Source organism: Peromyscus leucopus, chromosome 13, assembly GCF_004664715.2.
Source record: "Peromyscus leucopus breed LL Stock chromosome 13, UCI_PerLeu_2.1, whole genome shotgun sequence".
Classification (NCBI taxonomy): Eukaryota; Metazoa; Chordata; class Mammalia; order Rodentia; family Cricetidae; genus Peromyscus; species Peromyscus leucopus.
Window position 1 is genome coordinate 53,405,594 of NC_051074.1, and position 13,138 is coordinate 53,418,731.

Consider the following 13,138-nt stretch of genomic DNA (forward strand, 5'->3'; position numbering starts at 1 on the left):
CTTGGGCAGTCACACGGTAAGCCTATCTTGCCGGGGGCAGAAAGTGGGCCAGCCCTGTAGCTCTGTACCCAAGAAGCCATAGTGAGATAAGAACACAAAGTACGAGCTGGGTAGTGGTGGTGGCGGCGGCGGCGGCGGCGGCGGCGGCGGCGGCGGCGGCGGCGCACGCCTTTAATCCCAGCACTCGGGAGGCAGAGGCAGGTGGATCTCTGTGAGTTCGAGGCCAGCCTGGTCTCCAAAGCGAGTTCCAGGAAAGGCGCAAAGCTACACAGAGAAACCCTGTCTCGAAAAACCAAAATAAAAAAAAAAAAGAACACAAAGTACTTGAGAACAGATGAGTTGCAAGATTCTGAACAAAATGCAATGTGGCCGTCACACAGAGGTCTGTGCACTTACCCTGAATGTCACAGAACCCATCTTTGCCCTCCGTTTGTGCCCAGGACCCACACATGGTGGCAAGTAGAAGAGCTAATATAGTAAACCTACCTCTCCTCCCCCAGCCATGGATATTTTAAATATAAGGTTTACCGCAAATGCCACCCCTTCTCAAGTTAGTAAGAGGAGGATGTGCACTAATCATCTTGTGGCTCCAGGTTTGTGGCGCTGCAGACATGCATTAGAACATCATCTAGCAGACCACTATCTGGGGCAAAATCATAAATAGTGCTAATTTGGGATGTTACTAGCCATGATTATTATTTTATACAGTTCTTTGATGAAACTCCTCTGCTTTGCATGTGTCCATTCTGTAAGGATTATGTCCTGAATTACGTCACCAGCCTGCAACAGCATCCCAGCCTAAAAGCGGGCGTGTCCTCTGGGCGTTCCCTTCCTTCCCGCACTCTCTCCTTCCGTTCTCTTCCCTCCGAGCGGTCTCTCTGTCTCTCTCTTTCTCTCCCTCTCTCTCCCAATAAAGCCCTGAAAAGGTAACTATGGCTCTTGATTCTTCTGCGACCCACAGCATCCAGCACCTTCCAAACTTCCCATGTTGCCAAGGTAAAAGAAGTAACAAGTGGAGGCTTTCAAGCCAAGCTTGGTGACACAGACCTGCAATCCCAGCTACTCGGGAAGTTAAGGCAGAAGAACTGAAGGCTCCAGAGTTGACCGGACTCAGTGAGTTCAAGGCCAGCCCGGGCAACTTGGTGAGACCAACTCAAAAAGTAGAAACAGAGCTAGGGATGTGGCTAAGGGGCAGAGCACTTGCTTAGCATGTGTACCACAAACAAACAAACAAAAATAAAATAAAGTGGGGACTTCAAGAATTGAGGTTGTGGAGTAATCTTTTTGTACGCTGTGAAGATTTGTCACTCAGATTGGTTTTTTTAAAAAAAGCTGAACAGCCAAATAGCCAGACAGGATTTTCAGGGCAGAGAGAATGCTGGGAAGAAGAAGGGCGGAGACAATGAGAGTCGCCAGCCAGACACAGAGGAAGCAGGATGCATAGACGAGGTAACAACCATGAGGCTTGGGGCAGCACATAAATTAATAGAAATGGGTTGATTTAAATTATAAGAGCTAGTTAGAAACAAGCCTAAGCTACTGGCTGAGCTTTTGTAGTTAATAAGAAGTTTCTGTGTGGTTATTTGGCAGCTGTCTGGCAGGACAGAAAAGTCCACCCACAAAGTGGTTAGAGCCAGCCGCGGCAGCACAAACCTATAATCCCAGTACTTAGAAACAGAGGCAGGCACATCTTCTAGCTTGATCCTGAAACATGAACAGAGTCTCCAGGAACAATAAAACTGAATCCAGTTGATGGGAGGGGCCTGCTCCATTTAAACAAAGTTAAATCTTTGCTGGGACGAGCTTTTCATACACAGCTCAAGCACTAAGTGTATCTTCCCACTTCTGGGCATTACCCATAATCCAACTCCAAAGTCCTCTGTGTTCCCCAACATTTTTTTCTACCTCTATGGAGTTGCCTCCACTCAGAAAGCTCCCTAGCCTTTCTCAGTATTGTGCTGAAATTCTGTATCTTTCAAGCTCTCTTCCACAGCGTGTCCTGGTCCCCAAACTGGATCTTGTCCTGCTTCTCAGCAGTCTTTAAACCATCTTTGGGCATTTACTTTATGCCATGCAGGAGTTAGTACATGATGATCGACAGGCTCTCACCTTCCACCAGTTCTGTGGTAGGTCCTGGGCAGGCGTCAGAGCTCTTGAGCAGCTGACACATGACCACACAGTTGTAGCAGAGAGGCACCCATTGTTGTGAATTAGTAATGTCCATCTGTCCCTTTGCAACCTACCCTGAAGCAAGATGGAATTGGTAGCATGATAGGCTATCATCCCTGGAACCTGGAGATCGAGCTTGTGACTGTTCCACACTGTATGAAATAACCACAGGGTGGTTTGAGGGGACTTATAAGGCTGGGCATGATCCTAGGCAGAACCTCCTGTAAGCTGGCAAGACCTCAGCTTAAACAGAAGACAGTGTCCACAGCCAAGCTCACCAAATATCCTTTAGCCTTTCAGTAAAAGGGTCAACCAATTCTCAGTACATTTTGATAAAAATGTACTGACTCTGGATAAGCTGTCATTTCTAAAACTCTTAAAATTTAGGTGCCATAATCTTCATTTGTCCAATCTCAAACCCAGTTTTCTTTCTCTCTTTCTTTCTTTTTTTTTTTCTTTTTTCTGGAGCTGAGGACCGAACCCAGGGCCTTGCGCTTGCTAGGCAAGCGCTATACCACTGAGCTAAATCCCCAACCCCTCAAACCCAGTTTTCTATATGTGAGATAGTTCCAGGATAGATTCAAGAGTGCTTTAAAAAAAAATGTGTTGTTGTTTTTGTTGAAGACAGAGTCTCTCTACATAGCCCTGGCTATCCTGGAACTCACTATGTTGACCAGAGTGGCCTCAAACTCAGAGATCTGCCTGCTTCTGTCTCCCATGTGCTAGGATTAAAAGCATGTGCCACCACACCCCGCAAAAGTGTATAAAGTTTAAAGTAATTTTTTCCCAAATAGGACAGCAGTCTGCTATCCTCAGAACTACTACTACCTTGCATGCAATGGTGTCAGCTAAAAATGCAAACACCCTTGAATGGTTGCAGTATTCACTCACTTTGTTGGGGAAAACCACAGGGCAAGGATTTGCTCCATTCAGAAATCACAAAGCTTCAATTTCCTTGGCAGAGAAAGCAAAACAGGCCAAACTGCTTGGTTTAGGCAAGATTTCAAACTTTAATGCTTTGGTAAAAACTGAGTTCAGAGACCACATCTCATTTTTAAGTTCTATAAAGGAAGAGGTGGCTGGGCCTTGTCTGCAGTTGTTGATTTAGGCATCTAAACTATCTGTTGTAGAGTGTAGAGGAACTGGGTGTGTGTTCTCATGAAACAGCAGTCAGGAGGAACCACACTCTTTCTCAAGGTCTGGTAACATACACTTGTAAATCCAGCACTTGCCAGGCTGGGGCAGAAGAACAGCCAAGTTCAAGGCCAGCCCAGGCTGGGCTATATACTGATACTGTCTTTAAAAAAAATAAAACAAACAAAGGTGAGCTAAGAAACAACCCTAAATGCCCGAGAGAATAGCTCAATATTTAGTAGATCTGAAGCTTGGCTGGGTTTGGATTGAAATTCCAGCCAGGCAAATACATGACAGATTCTCTTGACTGGCCCTTCAGCACACACACAAATCAGTTCGAAAACTTAAGTCATACATATAACGGGGATAGAAAGCTTCTGGAATTCCTTTCAATATAGATTTTTCTTCCTAATTACAAAAAGTTCTCTTTGTTATAAGAGACTCTGAAATGAACAAAATAATCGGGAAAATAAAAATGGAAACTGCCCATCTGCTTCACCGGGCATTTTCGATACTCTGACCTGCCCTGATTTCTCACCTGTCTGGTTCTTTAAGATTCTCTGACGTTCCTGAAAACAACCAGGTTAAAGGGAGAGACTTACTCTACATTTCGGCTGGATGATGGCCTGCTTGTTTATGGAGTGCCTAGGCAGAGAGGAATTGCATCACTTCTCCAGGGGGAGAGCTTTGTGCTATATGTACAACTCCCCTGTTCCCACCACGACATTTTAATAGGTTCCCCAGGCCTTAAGAACACACAGCTTTAGCTCTGTCTGATTAAAATAGCATGGCCTTGGGGTGAGAGCAGAGCCTAAGTCAGGCAGAAAACTTCTGTGGAGGTTTTCGTAGTCAGTTCAGTCAAGGTCGTGTGTGTAACATCTTACTGCTCTCGGTACCCCTAATCAGAAATGGGGAGTCCAGTCAGCAGAGGGATTCTGCAAGGGAGTTGTGGTGGCCTGTCAGGGGCTTTGGTGGGGCTCCCCTAAGACCTAGAGGTGTTTGAGCGAGAGGTCTGTCGAGAACCTACCCTTTAAAACAAAGATCTGAGTGACTTTAAAAACTGCTTTTCAGCATGGGGGTACACACCTGTAATTATAGGAGTAGAGCGCTGGAGGCAGGAAGATCAGGAGGTCAAGGGTGGCCCAGGCTCCAGGAGACTCGGTTGCAAACAAAAACAAAGACTGCTTTTGAAAGCTTCAAGAAGAACAGTTTTGTTTTTTCAAAGACCACATACGTATAAAGGCAAAGGAAGTTTAAAAAAAAAAAATCACAGGCAGATGAAGCTCTGGTTCCTACTTACGAAATGAGGTAACTAAAGGAAGCCATCTACTCCAAAGCACACTAAGCCTTGGAAGAAGTAGCTAGGACAGCAAGAGTTTTCAATTGCACTGAAAAACTGAGATATTAGCTATAGATCAAAAACACTGACGGACCTGGGTTAGTGGCTCACGCCAGTAATCTTAGCACATGGGAAGCTGCGGCAGGAGGATTTGGAAAATTCAAGGCCAACCTGTGCTATGTGGTGACTTGCAGGCCAGCCTGGGCTATAGTGCAATGCAATGCTATCTTAAAAAAGATACTGCCTTCTTCACCTGAAGCATGCACTGCAGAAGACACACTCTTGAGTTTGTGGTGAATCTGATACCAAGTTGGCAGAACTTAATTCTTCCAATGGACACAAGCAGAGAAAACCCAGAAAGAGGAAAATTACAAAGCTAAGGGTTTTTTGCTGTTGTGTTGTGTTATGTTCTGGCATTAAATGGCCAGATAAAGAAAAAGCAGCTGTGAGAGCCGGCCATCAAAGGAGCATAAATACAGAACAAGGTACAAAGAGCACAAGGGTGCAAGGTTACCTGGAAAGAAATGATTCAAGAACAAACACACACAACACAGTCTTTTTCTTTCAAGGGTGACACAAAATTAGAAAGAATTCCCCAGTGCTAAGAACTGAAGAGGAAGGGAAAACAAAAATCAGGGCAAATGAAACAATTTGTAGAGGTCCCCATTCTCAAGTGACCATTGCAGGAAGATGGGAAAGGCGGGTAACGATACCACCACCATCAGTTCTGAAAGACAGTTTAAGAAAGAACATCATACAAGAGTAAGTGGGGAGGCCGGGTGTAGACGAAATACTCCTTATTTTTTAAAAAAGCCAACAGACTGTAGTTGAGCACACCAATGTGTAAAAGGCTGGAAGAACCTGCAACCTTTGGCTATCTCTAGGGAATGGACTCATGGGGCAGGGGCAGGGGGTGAGGGGTCGGGTCTCTGTCTACTTCGCAAGCACTAATCCCAGGAACTTGCCTGAAAGGTTTTGGATATTAAACTGCAAAGTATGAAGTGTCTTGCCCACAGCTACACAGAGGACCACTACGATGCTCCTGAGGGTGGGGTGTCAAGTCTGAGGTGAAGGTCAGCGAGGGCATTAAAACGCTGGCAGTGCTTCTTGCTTCAGAAATTTAAGGAAAACTAAAATGCCGGGTTACAGGGGAAAAAAACATGTACCATGTCCAGAACTGTCCTCCGCCCTGAGCAGCTCACTGGTTTAACAAGTAGACATTTGAGTCCAGTAACGGCTGTAATTTAATCAGTCTTTGGCCCCTCTCCAAGGAAGAACCAGATTTGAATTTAAAGGTGCCACAAGTCTGGAGGTGCTGTTGAGTGGGTCCCCCAAAAACTCAGAAGGGACCAAGGGTGGGACAGGAAATGAAGCCTTTCCTGCATTCACGAGGGGACAGCTCCCGCAATGTCCCAAGTCCCTGGGGGAGCAGACAGGATAGGAGGGAACACCAGGGTCTCAGTTTACTCACGCCGGGCGGTCGCCGGCTCATCCCACTCAACAGTAGCCCAGAATATCCACCTGTCCTCGCCGGAGACCTCCAGAAAACTGGACGGAACGAGACACTGGAAAGAACACAGACATCAGGAGGCGGCCTCTCCGGGCAGGAGTTCTGGAAAGTCTGCCTGCAGCGCTGGCCTCAGCTGCTAGCCAGCAAGTCCAACCGGTTCACGAACGCTGGCACCCGCCCAGCACAAAGGACATGGTCCTCTTCCAGTGACCAGAGAGGTCCCCGGAGGGATGCGCACGGCCCCCAGACCCCAGAGACTGAGCAAAGGCCATGCTGGATCCCAAGACCCTAACAGAAAGCCCGTGAAGAGTGAAGGAAATCCACAAAACCAAACCCGCTTCCGCCTCGGCTGTCAAAACGGACCACCCACCCACGACCCCACCCACGACCTGCCAGTGCCACGCCTACTCCCCGGGAGGAAGGAACACCCCCGAGCCTGGGGTTTAGGTTAACAAGTGATGACGTGCCCAAGAACCTCAAATGTCACCAAAAACAAAGTACAATATAAAACCTCTAGAAACAGCCATTTCAGCGGAGCGTGGTGACGCACGCCCAGCCTTTTTACTTTTTATTATTTTTTTTAATTTTTATTTTTTTGCTGGGAGATTGCTGAAGAGGGAAGATCACAAATTGGGGGCCATCCTGAGCTACATAGTAAGACCCGGTCAAAAAAGAAAGGCCCATTTTTACCCAGGTCACTCTACACAAAGGCTACAAGTAAAAAAGAACTGTTGACCAAAAAAAGAAAGTTCCGGTAAGGAAAACATTCAGAACCCACTTACAGCTAGGCGGGGGTGGTAAGACAGGGCAAGCTAGTACAGAGGTTCCTCCATCCTCAGTTCTTGCTGAGGCCATTTCAAGTTTAACTGGAATTTGGGCTCTTGGATGGAGAATCCCACGGAAAATTGCCCAACTCTATTCTGGGAACCCAAGCTCGAGGTGCCCCAGCTAGCTTAGCTTTCTGTTAACCGGCCCGCTTGGGCAAAGCAAACCTCGCCTTCCAGCTACCTGCTTATCTTAGCTTCGGCCAAACTGCTTGCTTAAGCAGAGCGCGCCAAGCCCCACCCCTACCTCCCAAGTCCCGCCCCCAGCTGCCTAGTGAGCTGCAAGGACAAGGTCTCTGCCTTCAAACACCCTGTGCTGGGGACATCTGGAGCCACACTTCCCGTCCTGAGTGCCTCAGTGTAGTCCCAGCTGGCTGGAATAAAGACTTCCAATTGGCTATAAACTATGGCTGAGTGAGCTCCCGGGAACAAGTCACCAACAGTGGCACACACCTTTAATCCTCGCAATGCAATCAGGAGGCAGGGGCAGGTGGATGGATCCCTGTGAGTTCTAGTGGTCTACATAGTGAGTTCAAGGACGGCCAGAGCTACACAGAGAGCCTTGTCTCAGAAAACCAAAACATAAAAATAAATAATAGTGTGCTCACAAACCAAGGTTGTTTGTGATACAGGAGAGCTGAACCTTTTGTTCAGAACCTTCTTCAAACTGTGTGTGTGTGTGTGTGTGTGTGTGTGTGTGTGTGTGTGTGTGTCTGTGTCTGTGTCTGTGTCTGTGTTGGGGGGAGTTGTTCTGTCTAAAATATCTAGAGAGCTCATCCCTGTTGGTTAAGGCCTGCCTTATGTGACCCTCCCCTCCTGACCCCACCCCTCTTAGAGTAAGAACAAATTTCAAAGGTTAACTAACCTGGAAGGATTTATTGAGCCCTTGAGTTCACTTCCAGCTCACCAGAATTTACTGTGAATAACAGTGGCCTTTGTTTTACGGCATTCCTTTGTTAATGTTCAAGCGAACTTGCCCTCCCATGCAAATCCAGACCTGGTTAATAAGAGAAAACATCTTGAAACCGTAAGAATTCTGCCCATCTGAAGTGGGTGAAGAGTTGCAGGATCAGGCTTACTTTAAGGGGTGGGTAGGTAGATAGATAGATAGATAGATAGATAGATAGATAGATAGATAGATAGATAGGGATAAGACAGTATTGAATTCTCAATTCCCAGGGGAAATGCTGCTGGTCAACAATGTCAACAATGCTAAGTGCTTTGGGAAATAGCCAAGGCGCTTCACTATGCTCTTGAAAGTCAAACTTCCAAGCACTGAGTAAACAAACGCACACAACAACTCAGAAAATGCCCCCTTTCATTTCAACTTTTCAAAAACTGGTAGTTTGGACAGTTCAACTCCAGGAAATGAGTAACTCCCCAAGATGTTTGCGCAAGACTATTGTGGCTTGCCCAGCATAGTTAATCTTCAAGGGTGCTCCCTCCTGTCCTCCGGATGCTCTCTCTACAGTTCCGGAGTGCACAAGGGTCCTTTAAGGGCTATTTCCCCTCGGGCAGGGGGCTGTCACCACCTGCGGCCGCCCTGCTGGGGACCGCACCGTAGGAGGGGCGAAGCCGCCCTGGACTGCGCTCGGAGCCGAGGAGGCGGGGACCCGGGGTCCGGGTGCCCAGTCCAGGCCGGTGCGGGCGAAGGAACTGCAGTCCTCGGTGCCCTCCCCGGGCTCCGCCCGCGGTCCTCCGGGCGCCAGCGCGCGGCTCGCAGCGGCCTCCCGGGCCGAGCCAGGGTGCGCACCGCAGGGGTGGGGGTGGAGGGGGGGGTAGTAGCGCGTGTGGCGAGCGGGTTTCCACCGCGCAGGTCACGTACCCGTCTTGCCCCAGGTGGCGCCTGGGTGGCTCAGATCTCCGAGACTTCGCTCCGGTTGTCGGTCTGCGCAGGCAAGATGGAGACACACACGGAAACCGAAAGCTGGCTGCGAGCCGACGTGGCAGCAGGCGCGGCTTCCCTGATCTCCGGCGGCCTCGCAGCCTGGGGAGAGATTAGATTCTATCTGGGCGGAGGTGGCCCATGCCTTTAATCCCAGCACTGGGGCGGCAGAGGCAGGTGGATCTCTGTGAGTTCGAGGCCAGCCTGGTCTACAGAGTGAGTTCCTGGGAAGCTGTTACCCAGAGAAACTCTTGTCTAGAAAAATCGAAAAAAAGAAATTAGATTCGGTTGGACTGAGCCATCCTGTGTGTGTGTGTGTGCTGGGGACCGAACTCAGGTCCTCTGCCAGAGCTGTAAGCACCATAACCCCTTACTTGATTATAAGGACAATAAAAGGGTTTTGGCTAGATATGCATATCACTTTTATTTTAATCTGTAGAAATGTTTAAAATACAGAAAAACACCAAATAGCAAACATCTGTTATTTTCTATCACTCAGAACTGAACGTGTGTGCCTCCTTTCTCATCCTTTCTCATTCGGTGGAATCATGGGGTGTGTGTGTGGGGGGGGGTGGATTGGTGGCCAGCAAGCTTCCTGCTCCCTTGTTACCTCCTATTCCCTACTTTCTAGTCTCGCAGATCCCTCTTGACTCCCAGTAATGTATCTAAGAAGAAGCCATACTTTTTAAATGACTGGGATATTGACTATTGACTGATAATTTAGCTAGTGACTTACCATCTCATAACTTGGAGCAGAGGCAGGAGGATCAGGCATTCAGAGCCACTCAGGGCTACCTAGAAAGTTCAGGGCTAGCCTGGGCTATATAAGATTTTGTCTAAAAAACAAAGACATAGGCTAATAAATCATCTTTCTTTAGATTTAAAGAACCCAGGATGTCTGGTAATCTTCATATAACATCAGAATCTTACCCTTTTTTGTTTTATTTATGAATTTTTATTTGTATTTATTTATTTACTATGTATACAGTGTTCTGCCTGCACACCAGAAGAGGGCACCAGATCTCACTATAGAAGGTTGTGAGGCACCATGTGGTTGCAGAGAATTGAACTCAGGACCTCTGGAAGAACTGCCCATGCTCTTAACCTCTGAGCCATCTCTCCAGCCCGAATTTTTGAAATTTTTTTAGATATAGTATATTTTGATTATATTCTTTCCTCTCACTAAACTCCTCCCAGATCCTCCCCACATCCCTACCCACTCAAATTTATGTTCTTTCTCTCTCCCCCAAATGACCCCAAAGCAAAAAAAAAAAAAAAAAAAAAAAAAAAAAAAAAAAAAAAAAAATCAAACTCCAAACAAAGAAAAGCTAATAAGGCAAAAAAAAATCCCAAAGCAAAACAGCACACCCAGAATGAGAGAGACAAGATTCTGTTTTGTGTTGGTCCATCACTCCCACGCATGGGGGTGTGACCGGGTGACACTCCCGCTGGAGAAAACTGATTATCCCTTTCCCAGCAGGTATCAATTACACACAGTTTCTTGGTTAGGTGGAGTCCCTTTGTGTCCATGTCCCCTTCTCAGTGCTGGGATTTTGTCTGTTTTGAGCCTATGCGGGTCTTGTGCATATTGCCAAAGCCTTTGTGAATTCATAGGTGTCTCAGTCCTGTTGTGTTTTAAAGATTTCCTTGGAGTTACCCACTACCTCTGTCTCTTACAAGCTTCTGTCTCCTCCATAGATCCCTGAGCCTTGACGGGAGGGGTGTGATGAAGACATCCCATTTAGGGTTGAGGACGACAAAATTTCTCTCTCCACACATTGTCCTGTTGTGGGTCTCTATTAATTCACATCTATTGAAAAAAGAAGCTTCTCTGATGAGGTGGAGCGAGGCACTGATCTATGGGCATGGCCATAAATCATTAGGAGTCATTTTATTACTTTGTTCTTTTAGTAAAATAACAGTAGTAGATGGTTTTCCCCAGGGTTCCTGACCTGTCTGGTCTCGGGTCCTTGGCCACTTTAGCAATGCCGTGTGTGTGATCTCTGGCATGGAGCGGGCCTCCAATCCAATCAAAAAGTGCTTGGTTCCTCCTCTAACATTTATGCTGCTGTTGTACTGGTATATCTTGCGGGCAGGTCACTGTCGAAGGTCACGGGCTAGTAAGGCCAACATTATTTACAAACTTATGTCTTAGCAGTTAGGTCCCATTCCTAAATCTTAAATGCCCCTCACTAAAATAAAATAAATCAGCTTATTTTCTAAAAAAGACAAAAAAAAAAAAAAAAAGCAAGCAATTTGGGGGCAAGAAGACGTCTTGCTGTCGAGCCTAACCACCTCAGCTCCGCCCGTGGACCCCACGTGGTGGAGGGGGACAGAGAAGGAAGCAGAGAACTGTCCCTACAAGTTGTCTTCTGATCGGCAGGGCATGTGTGCCCCCAACACATAAAGGTAATAAAAAAAAAAAAACTAAAAGTAAGCCTTTAACCTTTAAACCCTGTGGTAAATGACACTGGAAACCTTGTAATGTAAGGGCTGGGCCAGACGTCCCAGCTCGTAAACCTTTTTCTCTGCCCTCAAAGACCTAAGATGGATTCCCAGAACCCGTGTAAAGGTGAAAAGAACCCACCCCATAAAGGTGGCCTCTGACCTTCACACACGTGCCAGGCCATACGCATATCAGTGCGTACATGGAACACACAAAATAAGAAGTAAAAACGTAAAGTATGTGACTTAGAAAGGTAAAGGCTGTATAGCCGCCTCGGAAAGGTAATAAGGCACAAGTGTCTCACTCTTTCCGTGAGCGTCTGTCTCTACTAACCTCTGTTCTTACGATTTATGGTCAAATGTATTTTAACCTCAGCCTCCCAAATAGCTGGGGTTCTAGGCCTGTGCCCACCGGACCCAGCTCAAAATTTTAATCCATTCATTCACTCATACATGTTATTATTTTTCTTATGTTTCAAGGTTTGTTTCTCATTCTTACAGAGTTCTTAGAAACCGTACTTGGATAACTGACATTTAACCACGTATCTATGCCCCGTTTTCTATAGGAGAGAGAGCTGAGAAGACAAAAATGTTGTGCCCAGAACTTCTGAATGATGTAAAGAGTCTCCCCCACCCCCACAAAAAAAAATCTAGCAACATACCGTCCCCACATTCATCTTATGAACCCCATCAAGATTTTACCACATCACACTTAGTCTAAGAGTAACTCCATCTTGTTATAAATACACTTTTCTTCTACCATAAAGTCATAGACTCAGAAAGTTCTATAGAAACTTAGCTATTCCCCCATATTCTTTTTTTTTTTTAATATGGAACACAGCCAGGCGGTGGTGGCGCACGCTTTTATCCTAGCACTTGGAAGACAGAGCCAGGCAGATCTCTGTGAGTTCGAGGCCAGCCTGGTCTATAGAATGAGATCCAGGACAGGCACCAAAACTACACAGAGAAACCTGTCTCAAACCCCCGCCCCCCCAAAATGGAACACTTCCCGAATTTGCGTGTCATCCTTGTGCGGGGGCCATGCTAACCTTCTCTGTATCCTTCCGATTTTAGTCTGTGTGCTGCCAAAGCGAGCACTTCCCCTTATTCTAAATGAAGAGACAAAGGGAGTTGTGTGCTGTTAAGATTTCATCGTATTTTCCTGTTACTCTATATCTTCTCTCTTTTTTATTTTTGAGACAGGGTCTCACTCTGTAGCCCTGGCTGGCCCAGAACTCACAGTGATCCATCTGCCTCTCCCTCTTCAAATGCTGGGACTAAAGGTATGCACCGTGAACCACCACATCTGGTTCTCTCTCTCTCTCTCTCTCTCTCTCTCTCTCCCTCTCTCTCTCTCTCTCTCTCTCCTCTTCTCCTCTCTCTCCTCCCCTCCCTCCTCTCTCTCTTCTCCCCCCTCTCTCTCTGAATGATTATATATGTATGTATATATAATTTTTATTTTGCTGTAAATGTGTGTCTGTGTGTGCGCACACGTGTATGTGGCTACCGAGGAGGAGGCCACACCAGATCCCATGGAACTAGAGTTACAGCTGTTTGTGAAACATCTGTTGTGATGTGGCTGCTGGGAACCAAACTCAGGTCCTCTGGGAAAGCAACAAGCAGTCTTAGCTTTGGAACCACCTTTCCAGACCCAGCCCTGTATTTTCTAAGACATTAAAAAATCCTTTTCATAATCTTTAAAATTTCTAGCTCATCACGGAAATGTTACATTCTGATTTTAGGGTTTCCTCCAAGAAATTTTCAAGGCAGTTGACAAAATAAGGACATTACCCAATATGATGTTGAAATTCTGCCTACTTTCACCACATTTG

General features: G+C 46.6%; 1 protein-coding gene and 1 non-coding gene across 5 annotated transcripts in view; both read right to left on the reverse strand.

Annotated features, from left to right (window-relative positions):
* Cflar (CASP8 and FADD like apoptosis regulator) overlaps positions 1–8,979 on the reverse strand; it is a 46,688-nt gene extending 37,709 nt beyond the window's left edge. The window contains exons 1-2 of one of the 4 annotated variants that reach the window (XM_028885715.2): positions 8,802–8,979; positions 6,164–6,207 (exon numbers count right to left, since the gene is read on the reverse strand). The gene's annotated coding sequence lies outside the window, so the exon portion shown is untranslated. Of the gene's footprint in view, positions 1–6,113; positions 6,208–7,841; positions 7,974–8,801 lie in introns of all 4 variants that reach the window. The other 3 variants (XM_028885707.2, XM_037210390.1, XM_028885703.2) reach the window with 3 other exon arrangements.
* Positions 8,980–12,300: 3,321 nt separating this feature from the next.
* LOC114705493 lies at positions 12,301–12,404 on the reverse strand. The gene has a single exon (XR_003736404.1). It is a non-coding gene; the product is annotated as a U6 spliceosomal RNA (small nuclear RNA).
* Between the last annotated feature and the right edge of the window lie 734 nt (positions 12,405–13,138).